Here is a 12,771-nt window from a genome sequence, read left to right on the forward strand (position 1 = left end):
AGGTAACATAGGACAAGTCCAAATTTCAGAGCACTGTTCAAAATACCAGACTTTACTCTTCACAAATGTCAAGGTCATGAAAGACAAAAGACTAAGGACTGTTTCAGATCAAAGGAACTACAGACACATGACCGTGTAACACAATTCTAGACCAGAAAAATTCTTGTTGTTATTTTGCTATAAAAGGCAGTTGTGGCACAATTGAGAAAACTTAGATAAGATCTCTATGTTAGGTAACAATATCAAATCGATGTTTATATCTTGATTTTTAGAATCTTGTAAGAAAATGTTCTTGCTTTTATGAAATACACATTGAGATATTTAGGGTTAAAGAGGACACATCAGGTCTGAAACTAGTCTCAAATGTTTCAGAAAAAAGGAAACATTTGAATAAGGGATATAGACCAACATCTAGATTTATGTTTTTTATCTCTCTCTCTCTCTCTCTCACATATATATAAATTTATATTTACATATCTATATATACAAATATGTTATATATTTAATAATAAATATATAATATTTAATTATATATATATTTTAAGATTTTATTTATTTATTTGACAGAGAGAAATCACAAGTAGACAGAGAGGCAGGCAGAGAGAGAGAGAGGGAAGCAGGCTCCCTGCTGAGCAGAAAGCCCGATGCGGGACTCGATCCCAGGACCCTGAGATCATGACCTGAGCCGAAGGCAGCGGCTTAACCCACTGAGCCATCCAGGCGCCCCTAATTATATATATTTAATAATAAATATATATAATAATATATTATATATTTATTATAATATATACAATATATAATAATATATAATAATATATTATATATTTATTATTAAATATATTAAATAATATATAATAATATATTAAATAATATATTATATAATATATAAATATATATTATATTAATAATAAATATATAATATATTATCATATATAATATAACATTTTGTCATAAATACTTTATATATTATATATTATATATTTTTATATAAGTAAAATGTTAAAAATAAAATGATATATAAAATAAATATAATATATTTGTATATACAGAAATATGTAATATATTTGTATATATAGAAATATATAATATATTTGCATATATAGAAATATATACAAATAATGTATAAATATAAATATATATAAATAAGAGAGAATGATAAATTTAGTAAAATGTTAACCTATGGGTAATGAGGAAAATCTGTGTAAAAGGTGTATGGCAACTCTTTATTATATCTTTCAACTAAAATTACAGTGCAATATTAAAAATACACCTCTTGGATTGGATTTATTAAAGTGAACCCCAAAGTGGTAATTTATAATCTGAGGCTCGTATTTGGAATAACATAGGCAAATTCATTCTATATATAATTTTATCAGATAAAATAAGTTAATTAATGACTTGTTAAGTCTGAAGGTCATAAGTTATTTTTAGGCCATAAGTATATGATTGCAAAACTCTGAATTGTAACACATATGCAGTAAAGAGTAATTTTGCACTATATATTATATGTATATATAAACATACATGTTTAAATTTTGCAAGCTCTACTACCATTGATGCTCACCCATTACTTAATCTGCTCAGGAATCAGGGGAGGTGGACATCATTAACCTTATTTTACAGAAAAGAAACTGAGGGACACCTGGGTGGCTCAGTGGGTTAAAGCCTCTGCCTTTGGCTCAGGTCATGATCCCAGGGTCCTGGGATCTAGCCCCGCATCACCTCTCTGCTCCGTGGAGAGCCAGCTTCGTCCTCTTTCTCTGCCTACTTGTGATCTCTCTCTGTCAAATAAATAAATAAATTTTTTTTTTTTTTAAACTTAAAAGAGTAAATTTAAAAAAAAAGAAAAGAAACCGAGGAAAACCATCCATAAGCAAGGGGCAGGATCCAGATTCAAAGCTTCGTCTTTTGAGTTCTATTTATTTATTAAAATTTATTTAATTAATTTATTTTTTAAAAAGATTTCATTTATTCATTTGAGAGAGACAGAGACAGCACAAGCAGGGGGAGTAGGAGAGGGAGAAGCAGGCTTCCCGCTGAGCAGGGAGCCTGATGCAGGGCTTGATCCCAGGATCCTGGGATCATGATCAGAGCCAAAGGCAGATGCTTAACGACTGAGCCACCCAGGCACCCCTTTATTTTATTTTTTTTAAAGATTTTATTTATTAATTTGAGAGGGAATGAGAGAGAGAGAGCGCACGCTCATGCATGAGCGGGGAAAGGAGCAGAGGGAGAGGGAGAGGCAGAGAATCCCAAGCAGACTCTCCATTCAGCACAGAGCCTCACGCAGGGGCTTGATCTCATGACTCTGAGATCATGACCTGAGCTGCAACCTAAAGCTGAATACTTAACCGAGTGAACTGAGTGGGGGCCCCCCAAACCATCGTCTTTGGAATTCCAAGGCCAGCATTTTTAAGTACTCTGCTACACTCATTAATGATGCTATTGTCATCAACAAACTGTGACTGAATTATCAGTTACTTTTCCAACCTGGAAAAGAGAAATCATTCTAACTAAAGAGGGTAAATGACAGGGGAATTGATTGGATGTGCAGGTGGTGTTAGAGGGGAGAAGCCCAGGAGCCGCCAAGTGTAAAAAGCCACTGCTCCCCATCAGCCAGAGGGGCAAGGGAAAGGTCACTGGAGCCCAAGAGTCAGGGTCACCTGAGGAGGCCAGAACCATAACAGGCCTGTCTTTGGGAGCTGGAGCCATGGAAGATGTGTAGCCATGACCAGAAACATTGCCTCAGTCTGAGAGAGGGAAGAACCCCCTTACCCTAGCCTTCTCCTCTCTCCTGTCTGCTGAGCAACAGCCAGTGCCCACTGGCTGACCCAGGAGTCTGGGACATGCAGCTTGAAGGGCTCTCTGGGCTACCCCTTCCCTGCCCTCACATACATGTTCAAGGGAAAGAAGAAAAGAGAGGGGAATGAGGAGGAGAAAGATCTCAGGGCACACAGGGCCAGACTAACCCATGGAACTTCCCCTGCGGCCTTCTCAGAGCTCTTTCAGTGCCTGGCACACAGATCCAGGCTTCAGAGATGTGTGTGAAGAAATGATTGATTGTGGGAAAGGAGGGCATAGAGCCCCGTCATAGACTGTTTTAAAAAGTGAACGCCTGGTCTTTTACTGGAGTGGTTTTGTGACGCCCTCAATTGGATACACACATGTTCCTCTAGGGGGCAGCACTACGATAATGAGAATCAGTTGACTTGTTTCAAGTCCTGCAACTAGGAATGATCTGGGGCTGGATTTGAACTCAGGCCATTGGCTGCAGAACCCAGGCTCTTAACATCTTTGTTCCTCCATGATCCAGAGAAAGCAAGAGACACAGTGACATTGACTGTGGGTCCCGGTCCTTATCTGATTTTCAAAGTCGGGTCTACTTTGTGAGTGAATTAGTCCCAGCTCTGATGCTTACCCAGGACTTTCTGCCTCTGCCTTAGTCTGGCTGGGACAAAGAAGTTTCTACATATTTTATAAGACACCAGAGATATCTGGTCATGCCTGATGTTGCCTTCTGCTTCTGGATGAGGTCAAAGGCCTTTGTCCTGACCTGGAGATCAGACTTAGATGGGGGTCGCTGAAACTGAGAAGGGAGTTGAGTTCAACATGGACAGCAAGAGAAAGCATCCAGTAGCATCTCAAATTGGAAAGGGAAGTCAAAGGGAGTTCCTGGAGAACAAAGAGGAAAACAGAATGTGGACCTTAGCAATCACCTTCTCTGCTTTCTTCTTCTGTGGCGGTGAAGCCTAGACTGACCTTCCTTCAATTCCCCAAATGGGCCTTCTTCCCTCTGGGCCTTTTCACAAGCTCTCTCTCTTCTCCCAATCCTACTCTTCCCTTAGTCTTTGCTTGGGGGCCAAAGCTGTGTTGACTTTGGACTAATGAGCCTGACCCACATGCATTTGAATCTTACTCAGTTTTCAAATCTCACTTGCTCCAGAAAACCTTTTATAACCCCTTGAAATCTGAGCATCTTGGAGTTCCCTCCTATAGCATTTACCACACTGGATTGTAAGTGGTTATGTCAGACTGGAAGGTTATGTGAGCAAGCACAACAGCCTTTCTGTTCACTACTGCCTCCCCAGGGCTAAGCATATAGTAAGTGCTCAACATATATTTGTTGAATGAATGGAGGAAAGTGCCCTGTTAGTCATCCAATGATGGTCCACCTGGTAGGGCTGGTCCTCTTCCGTAACCTGCAAATAGTCACTTGTCCACAAGCTTGAGTTTCTTTCTTTGGTTTTTGAGTATCGTCCCTTTTGGGAAAGAAGCCAGACATTTCTTATTTATGATGGACACTTAATCCTTTGGATGGATCTGACCGAATCTTTCTTTTTTTAATTTTAATTTTTATTAATTTATTTGACAAAGAGAGAACAAGCAGGGGGAGGAGAAGAAAGAGAGGGAGAGGCAGGCTCCCCACTGAGCTGGGAGTGCAGTGTGGGGCTCGATCCCAGGACCCTAGGATCATGACCTAAGCCAAAGGCACACGCTTAACAGACAGAGCCACCCAGGCATCCCTGACCATATCATGATTTTATTTTATTTTTTTAAAAGATTTTATTTATTTATTTGACAGAGATCACAAGCAGGTAGAGAGCCAGGCAGAGAGAAATGGGGAAGCAGGCTCCCCGCCGAGCAGAGAACCTGATGCTGGACTTGATCTCAGGACCCCAGGATCATGACCTGAGTCCAAGGCAGAGGCTTTAACCCACTGAGCCACCCAGCCTCCTGACCATATCATTCTCAAGTCAAAATACAAAGTGCTGTAAAAATGCCATGCAGGGGGCAGCATAGAGACTCAAGGCTATCAGAAGAGTCTGTGGTCCCTGAAAAGTGGAAAGAGAAGGTGACCTCTGGACTTTAAGGCAATCTGAGACCTTGTCCGTTTGTAGCTGTGTGGATTAACAGAGCCACATTCTCCTTGCTTCCCAGAGAACAAATACCTCCCTCTAAAGCGGGTTTCTTAACCTCAGCACTATTGACATCTTGAACCAGATAATTCTTTGTTGTGGGGGGCTGTCCTGTGCTTTGAAGGGTTAATGGATTGATTAGTGTTCCACCCCCCCAGATTCATGTCCACATAGAATTTCAGAGTGTGACCTTGTTTGAAGTAAGGATCTTGCAGACGTAATTAGTGAAGGATGGTGAGATGAAATCATCGTTGATTCCAGGTTGGCCACAAATCTCACAGCTGTTGTTCTCATAAGAAAAGGAGAGGATACAGTAAGACACAAGGAAGAAGGTCGTGCAAAGGTGGAGGCAGAGAGGGGCACCCAAGAGCTACAAGCCAAGAAGACCAAGGATTGCTGGGAGCCACTAGAACCTAAAAAGGATTCCTCCCTAGAGCCTTCAGAAGGAGTGTGACCTCTTCTTGATTTTGGACTTCTAGCCTCCAGAACCACGAGACAATAAATTCTTGTTGTCACAGCTGCCTGGGCTTGATAATTCTTTACAGCACCCAGGGGGAACGGATGCAAGCCCCACCACGGCCTTCTGTCCTCTAGATGCCAATAGCGACTCCCCTCAGTTAAAACAAACAAAAGTATCTCCAGACTTTGCCAAATGTCCCTTGGGGGGTGCCATTGCCCGCCCCGCCCCCCCCCAACCACCACTCTACCAAGCGGATATCATGAGAGAACAGAACATAATAGGATGAACCTGTGTTTGAATTTCAGCCCCAGGACAGCCATGTAATTTGGGGAAAGTTGCTTAACTTCTCTGAACATGAGTTTCCTCACAGGCAAAATGGGAGTTCAGAAGGTACCTGTATCTTGCAGAATCATCACACTGATGCAATGACAGAATGTGTAGAACGTGCTTAGCCCAACGTTCGACACAGAGCTGACAGTTAATAAGTAGCCACTGGAACAATAATTGTTGTGTTTTTATTAAGCAATAATATTACCTAATTGATAATAAATATCTTAAGAAATTATAATGGCAACTATCATCACTATTATTTGAGGCCTGCAAGTTGAGTTGATTTTTCACTTAATCTATTATAGATGGTTGTCAAACTGGGGTGGTGGTTCCTTCCAGAGGGAGGAGGTACTGGGTCCCTATCTTAGCGTTGTAATTTCCAAACTACTATCTTTTCTTCCTACATCTCATTTCAGCTTGAAAATAAACTTGTAAGATGCATAGGGTAGCCACTTAAAATAGGTCACCCTCATTTTCAGAGGTGGAAATTGAGGGACAAAAACACTGAGTGACTTGCCCAAGTTCAGTGGCCAACAGCCAAGCCAGCCCAGAACCCTAGACCACTAAACCACTCCGTCCCTGCCTCCTCCACCTCCAAGTTACTACATTTCCCACTTTTTTAGATATCAAATTCTTCCTCCCTAACAAAGCTTGACTCTTAGGAAAGGAAATGATGGCCTACAGTTTTGAGTGTCTTCATATTTAATGGTTGTCTCTCCTATTGGTATCTGCTCAGCAAACATCTGTGGCTACTGGGCAGATAGTTTTCGGAACTGAGATGCTCTTCAGATAGATGGAGTCCAGTTATATTTAAGAGTCAGGGTCCTGTGGGAAATAGAATTCCATTCAGTTCAGTTGAATAGATCTTAGTGAATGGACTTAAAAAAAAAAAAAGATATTATTTATTTATTTGACAGAGAGAGAAAGATCACAAGTAGGCAGAAAGGCAGGTAGAGAGAGGAGGGTCAGGGTTGGGGGGGGGGGAAGCAGACTCCCCGCCGAGCAGAGAGCCCGATGCAAGGCTCGATCCCAGGACCCTGAGATCATGACCTGAGCTGAAGGCAGAAGCTTTAACCCACTGAGCCACCCAGGTGCCCCCAGACTATTTTTTTTTTAAGATGTTATTTATTTGACAGAGTCAGAGAGAGGACACAAGCAGGCAGAGGGAGAGAGAGAAGCAGTCTCCCCATCAGGCAAGGAGCCCGAGGATCCCTGGACCCCAGGATCATGACCTGAGCCCAAAGCAGCCACTTAATCAACTGAGCCACCCAGGTGTCCCATGAACAGACTATTTACACTCACATGGGCAGAGCTAAGGAACGAACAAGGATGGTGAGGTATCCAGGAACCAGCAACCTTCTAAGTATGAAGGGATGGGGAGGGATGGTGAAACCAGTGTCTTTCCATGGCTGGTACTGTGAGTGAGGGGACACCAGACAGAAGGTGTAGTTCTGGGGGTTGGGTTATATGTCCCACTAGGACTGTGGTGCCCAAGCAGGGAAGCAGCAGGGAAGAAATCCCCCAGATGCTCTCTCTTCCCAACCTCCTGTCTCCTGTGGGTGCCTCTCATTGGCTGAAGCCACCAGGAAGTCAGTCAGCAAGGGAGGTTGGGAAGTGGAGTCCACAGGAACTAGTCGCCCAGGGCATAGAGGAAGGAAGGAGAGGGTTGTGGGAGTAGGAGATACACCAGCACAAAGATGGAGGGGTGGTGATGTGAAGAGGGCAGAGGTAGAATCAGCAAGCAGCACAGGCGAGGAATTGATGTGAGTGGGCTATATCCGTGTGAACCCTTTGGCCATGCTCAGGAAGCCTGAACGTATTGACTCTGCCTTTTGTATCCTAAATGCTTATTTCAAAAGCCAACTAATTTTGCCTGCTAAGTTGCCTGGACTCTATAGGGGGTAAGACGAAGGAGATATCCTTGAAAGATAACTGAATCTAGTAATTTATGTCCTCTGAAAGCAAGCTGTCCAGCTAACTGGTGCTCACAAGGGTGTGAGGAGAGCAGAGATTCTGTGCCTTAAATTGGCTTTTTGAAGGGTGTAGATGTTGGGGGTGTGGGTGTGGGTGTGCAGGGAGAGTCCGTGAAACTAGCAGTCAGATGGCTAAGTCTGGCTGTGCTCTTGCGAAGAAGCAAATGCGTTCTGAGACCAGCAACACCCACACATTCTGGGGGGAGGAACCTACTGTCATCTACCAGGCAAGGCTGGATTCTGGATTACAAATGGAGGGAGGCAGAAGGGGCAGTGCATGGAAGTTTGTCTTTAGGAACAGTCTGTACCTTTCCTTCCTTAATAGCTTACCTCAGGGGAGGATACAACATCCGATTAAGCCCAGAAGAGGGAGGCCTGCCCACTTGACTTAGCTTTCCTCCCTAGTGTCTGGAGATTCTCAGCTTAGTGCTAGCTCAGTGGCCTCCCTGCTGGTCCCCAAGGCTTACTGTCCCCTCCCAGGTAGGAGTGAAGACAATGGCAATGCAGTGTTAGAACTAGACCAAGAATGACATCTCCTGTCACCTCTCTTCTATACCTCCCCTTCGCCTTAGTGAATCTTCCTGGCTGCCCACGAGCTAGGTATTTAACCCATTTATTCATCTTTCTCTGAAGGAAGAGACCTTGGGACAGACGTGATGAAGGACTTGTCCAGAGTGACTCATACAACGAAAGAGTGACAGTGCCCAGATTCCAACCCGAGTCTGTTTGATCCCAGAACCTGAGCTCTTAAACCCCTCACAGTCCGGCCTTCACACTCTTGTATTTATTTGACAAATATCTGTGGGGCATCTACTATATGCCAGATGCTGTTTTAGGTACTGGGGATAAAGCTGTGTGCAAAACAAACAGAATTCCTTGCCCTCATGGAGCTTATATTTTATTTTATTTTTGTTTTTTTTTTTTTTTAAAGATTTTTAATTTATTTATCAGAGAGAGAGAGGGAAAGAGCGAGCACAGGCAGACAGAATGGCAGGCAGAGGCAGAGGGAGAAGCAGGCTCCCTGCCGAGCAAGGAGCCTGATGTGGGACTCGATCCCAGGACGCCGGGATCATGACCTGAGCCGAAGGCAGCTGCTTAACCAACTGAGCCACCCAGGCATCCCTGGAGCTTATATTTTAGCTGCTAGGGGTAGGGTGGGACTGGCAAGGAAAGACAGATAATAAACGAATAAGCAGGGAACTTGCATTGCATGGCTTAGTCGGTGAAGTGGTCTGACTCTTGGTTTTGGGTCATGTCATGATCTCATTGTGAGCTGCACTGGGCTCCACGCTCAGCATGGAGTCCGCTTGGGGTTCCTTTCCTCTTCCTCTCCCTTTCCCCCACTCCTGGTTATGCTCATGCTCTCTCTCTCTCTCTCTCTCAAATAAATAAATAAATAATAAAATCTTTTAAAAAATAGGTAAATGGCACCTGGGAGGATTAGTTGGTTAAGCATTTGCCTCTTGATTTCAGCTCAGGTCATGATTTCAGGGTGGTGGGATTGAGCCCTGGGTCGGGCTCCGTGCTCAGTAAGGAGTCTGCTTCAGATTCTCTCTCTCTTTCTGCCCTTCCCCCGGCTTGCATGCTCTCTCTCTCTCTCTTTCTCTCAAAATAAATAAATAATGTCTTTTAAAAAATGAATAAATAAAATAATTTATTTATGGTAAGCCCTACGGGAAAAATTAAGGGTAGAGAATACAAAAGTTGGGGTGGAGAAGCAGATAGGAAGAGGGCTTAATTTTTCCTAGGGTGATGAAGAGAGGCTCATTGCAAAGATACTAATTTAAGCAAAGACCTGAAGGAGGTGAAGTACAAAAGGAGAGAAAATTTGGCAAATAGGCAAAGTACAAAAGGGGAGAAAATTTGGCAAATAGGCAGTGTCTTCTCCTCCTCACCCTAGGTTTTATTGAGGGGTATAACTGACATGTAACAAATTGCACAGTGAGGGGACTTCTACAATGATTCAGGCAAAAGACAAAAGTAGGTCAGACTAGGGTGATCGTAGTAATGAGCAGAGTTCTAGATTTATTCTGAATGCACAGCCAGTGAGATCTGCTCACAGATCTGATGTAGGGACAAGAAAAAAAGGGTTAGTCAGGGATTACTCTCCACTTTCTGGCCTGAGTCTCTGAGGAGGTTGGAGTTGCCAGTTACTGAGATGGAGAAGAATGGGTGAAAAGCAGATTTGGAGGGAGAAGAAAAATGGTAACTTTGGTGGCTATATGCCAAGTTTGACTCGCCCACTACACATCTGAGTGCGGCTACTGGGTAGGCGGTTTGATGTATGAGGCTGGGTAGAGAAGAGAGCATGTTTGCTCGCTTGCCTGCTTTACGGCTTTACTAAGGCATAACTGACATATAACACACAGCACATATTTAAATACTGAACAGCATACTATTAATTAAGTTTCGGAATTTTGTGGTTATTTGTGTTTAGAATTTAAAGCACTGACAAATACAACCCAAATGTTCATTGACAGATGGTGAAGAAGCAAAATGTGGCAGGTACATACAATGGAATATTATGCGGCCTTTAATAGGAAGGGAACTCTCACACGTGCTGTGGATGAATGAACTGTGAGAACCCGACGCTAAGGGAAAAAGCCAGTCACAAAAAGACAGATACTTTTGATTGAGTTTATATGAGGAATTTAAAGCCGCCACAAAGGGCTGGGAGACAGAAAGTAGAATGGTGGTTGGCAGAGGCTGGGGCAGGGGAAAGGGGGAATGGAGAATTATTGATTAACGAGTACAGAGTTTCAGCTTCGCAACATAAAAAATCTCTGGCAATTGTTGCACAACAATGCGGAGATACTAAACGCTACTGAATTGTGCACTTAGAGATGGTTAAGATGTTAAATTTTATGTTATGTGTGTTTTTTTAAAAGATTTTATTTTTATTTATTTGACAGAGAGAGACATAGCAAGAGAGGGAACACAAGCAGAGGAGCGGGAGGGGACAAGCAGGCTTCCTGCTGAGCAGAGAGCCCGATGCGGGGCTTGATCCCAGGACCCTGGGTTCACGACCTGAGCCAGCAAGGTGCCCTATGTTATGTGTTTTTTGCCACAATTTAAAGAGCGTAATGCTGTGAAACAGTGCAAAGAGCAAGGTATTTTTGTCTGGTAACTGCAGACTTCAGCTTGTACATGTTGTTAGCTCAATTCGAATAATATCTTTGTGATTGAAATTTATGATTTGTATTAGTTCAGGTCCTCTAAGCTAAGATGAAATTAGACAAGAAGAGATTTATTTAATGGGGGAAATGCCTGTAGTGGGCAAAGGAAATGAAGCTGAAGTAGCCTGCGAGAGTGTTCAGACCACAGTACAGGTCACACGGCTGGGAAAGAAAAGAGGAAGGATTGGAGAGGAAATTTCTCAGACGACAGCATCTAACAGCATTTCAGCCAGGCCGATGGGGAGTCCCTAAGCCAAAGTTGCCCATTAGATGAGTCCCTGAAACCACTTCTTACCTGAGATCACTTCTTCCATACAAAATAGGTGACCAGATGCACCACTCACAGCTTTGCCCCTTGAAAATATTTTCCTGCTCTCCTGTCTTTCAGGGCCTCCCAAAAATGTGGTTGTGATGCAGCCATCCTCCACGTTTGTCTTGTACCCACATTCTAAACCAGCCCATGTCTAAACCAAGCTCAGGCTTTTCCCTCCTTTTTAGCTGGTCGTGACCCTGTCCCCTCCCTGAATGTGGCCCTGGGTGTAAGACAGGGTGAGTGTGGTGAAGGACAAGTTGGTCTGGACTTCCCACTCATGCAGCTTTCTCAAGCTTTTTGGACCCCTGGGACTCGACCCTGGATAGAACATTTCCATTTTACAATGGACTGAAGTTGTGCCTGTCCAACTTTATGCCTCAGTGGGTCCAGCAGAACCCGGGTCCCAGTGAGCGGGACTGGATGCATGTTTGAGCATTCCATCTCTACCAGAGTCTAGAAACAGGCCAGGAGCTCTTTTTCAAAAGGAATGAAATTTCCTCCTGTGGACGGCATGATCTTTTTCCAGAATTCCAAGTCCTGCATTGTGGTCTCTCCACTGGATCTTGCTTTAAGCTTCACACTGCCTCTTTCCTCTCCACAGATACCTCCAACACCGTAGGGCCTGCTCTATCATATAGCGCAATTGACAGGGCTATTCACGCCATAGCCTGGACCTGTGGCAGAGTCCTTTCTTGCCCCAGGCCCTCTTGGGGATGGCATCTATTTGTATCACCTGGTATACAAGCATATTAATATTTCAAAAAGTGGTCTGTATTGTTTCTGGAGAGACCTACCAGTAGAGAAAAGGTGATGGCACGACTCAGCCTCTCTGCTGTCATCCCCAGTAATTCCACTCTGGCCTCAAATTTGTGCACCCTATGCAAAAAAAAAAAAAAAAAAAAAAAAAAACAGAAGTTTTTCTTTGGAGTTTAGTGACTATATGTTGACACTAAGGCATGTCCCTTGGTGGGAGAAGGTGGCTGAGCTCCACTCCAAGTGGTTTATCACAGCTTGGTTTCAAACCACACCCAGCGCCCACCTCCACCTCAGAGAAGATTGCCCCTTCTGCCCTTTGCTCTCGTCCATCCCTGGGGGAGCAGACAGAAAGCTGCCCCCCCCCCCCCCCCGCGCCTTGCCTATCCTCGCCATGACGCACATCGGTGTAGAAGTTAACGGCATGGATTTTGGTTGCTGCCAGAGCTTGATTCCTTTCCTGTGTGACAACGGACCACTCACCTAAGCTGCCCTATTGCTCAGTTAGTGATCTGTGAAATGAAGACTGTAATACCAATTTTATAAGACCGTTTTGGGGATTAAATGAAATGATGACTATGAAAAAGTGTGAGGCGCGACAGTGCTGTCATTCTCACTCCACTTTCAACAGCGGGTTTCCTCATTGAACTGGAAGCAAGAGCCGGAATTGTCTGTTCTGTATATTCCCCCCAGGATATAATCCCTATATTGGGATGTCTCTTGAATTTATACCATTTAATAATGAGCCAGGTTTTTTCCTTCTAGGAATGCAGGACATCGGTATCTGGTGAGAGAGACTACACTTAGAATGTGTGAAGAACCGAGGGAGAACAGAGTAGAGGCCTCACGA

This window comes from Mustela erminea, chromosome 19 (genome assembly GCF_009829155.1).
Source record: "Mustela erminea isolate mMusErm1 chromosome 19, mMusErm1.Pri, whole genome shotgun sequence".
Classification (NCBI taxonomy): Eukaryota; Metazoa; Chordata; class Mammalia; order Carnivora; family Mustelidae; genus Mustela; species Mustela erminea.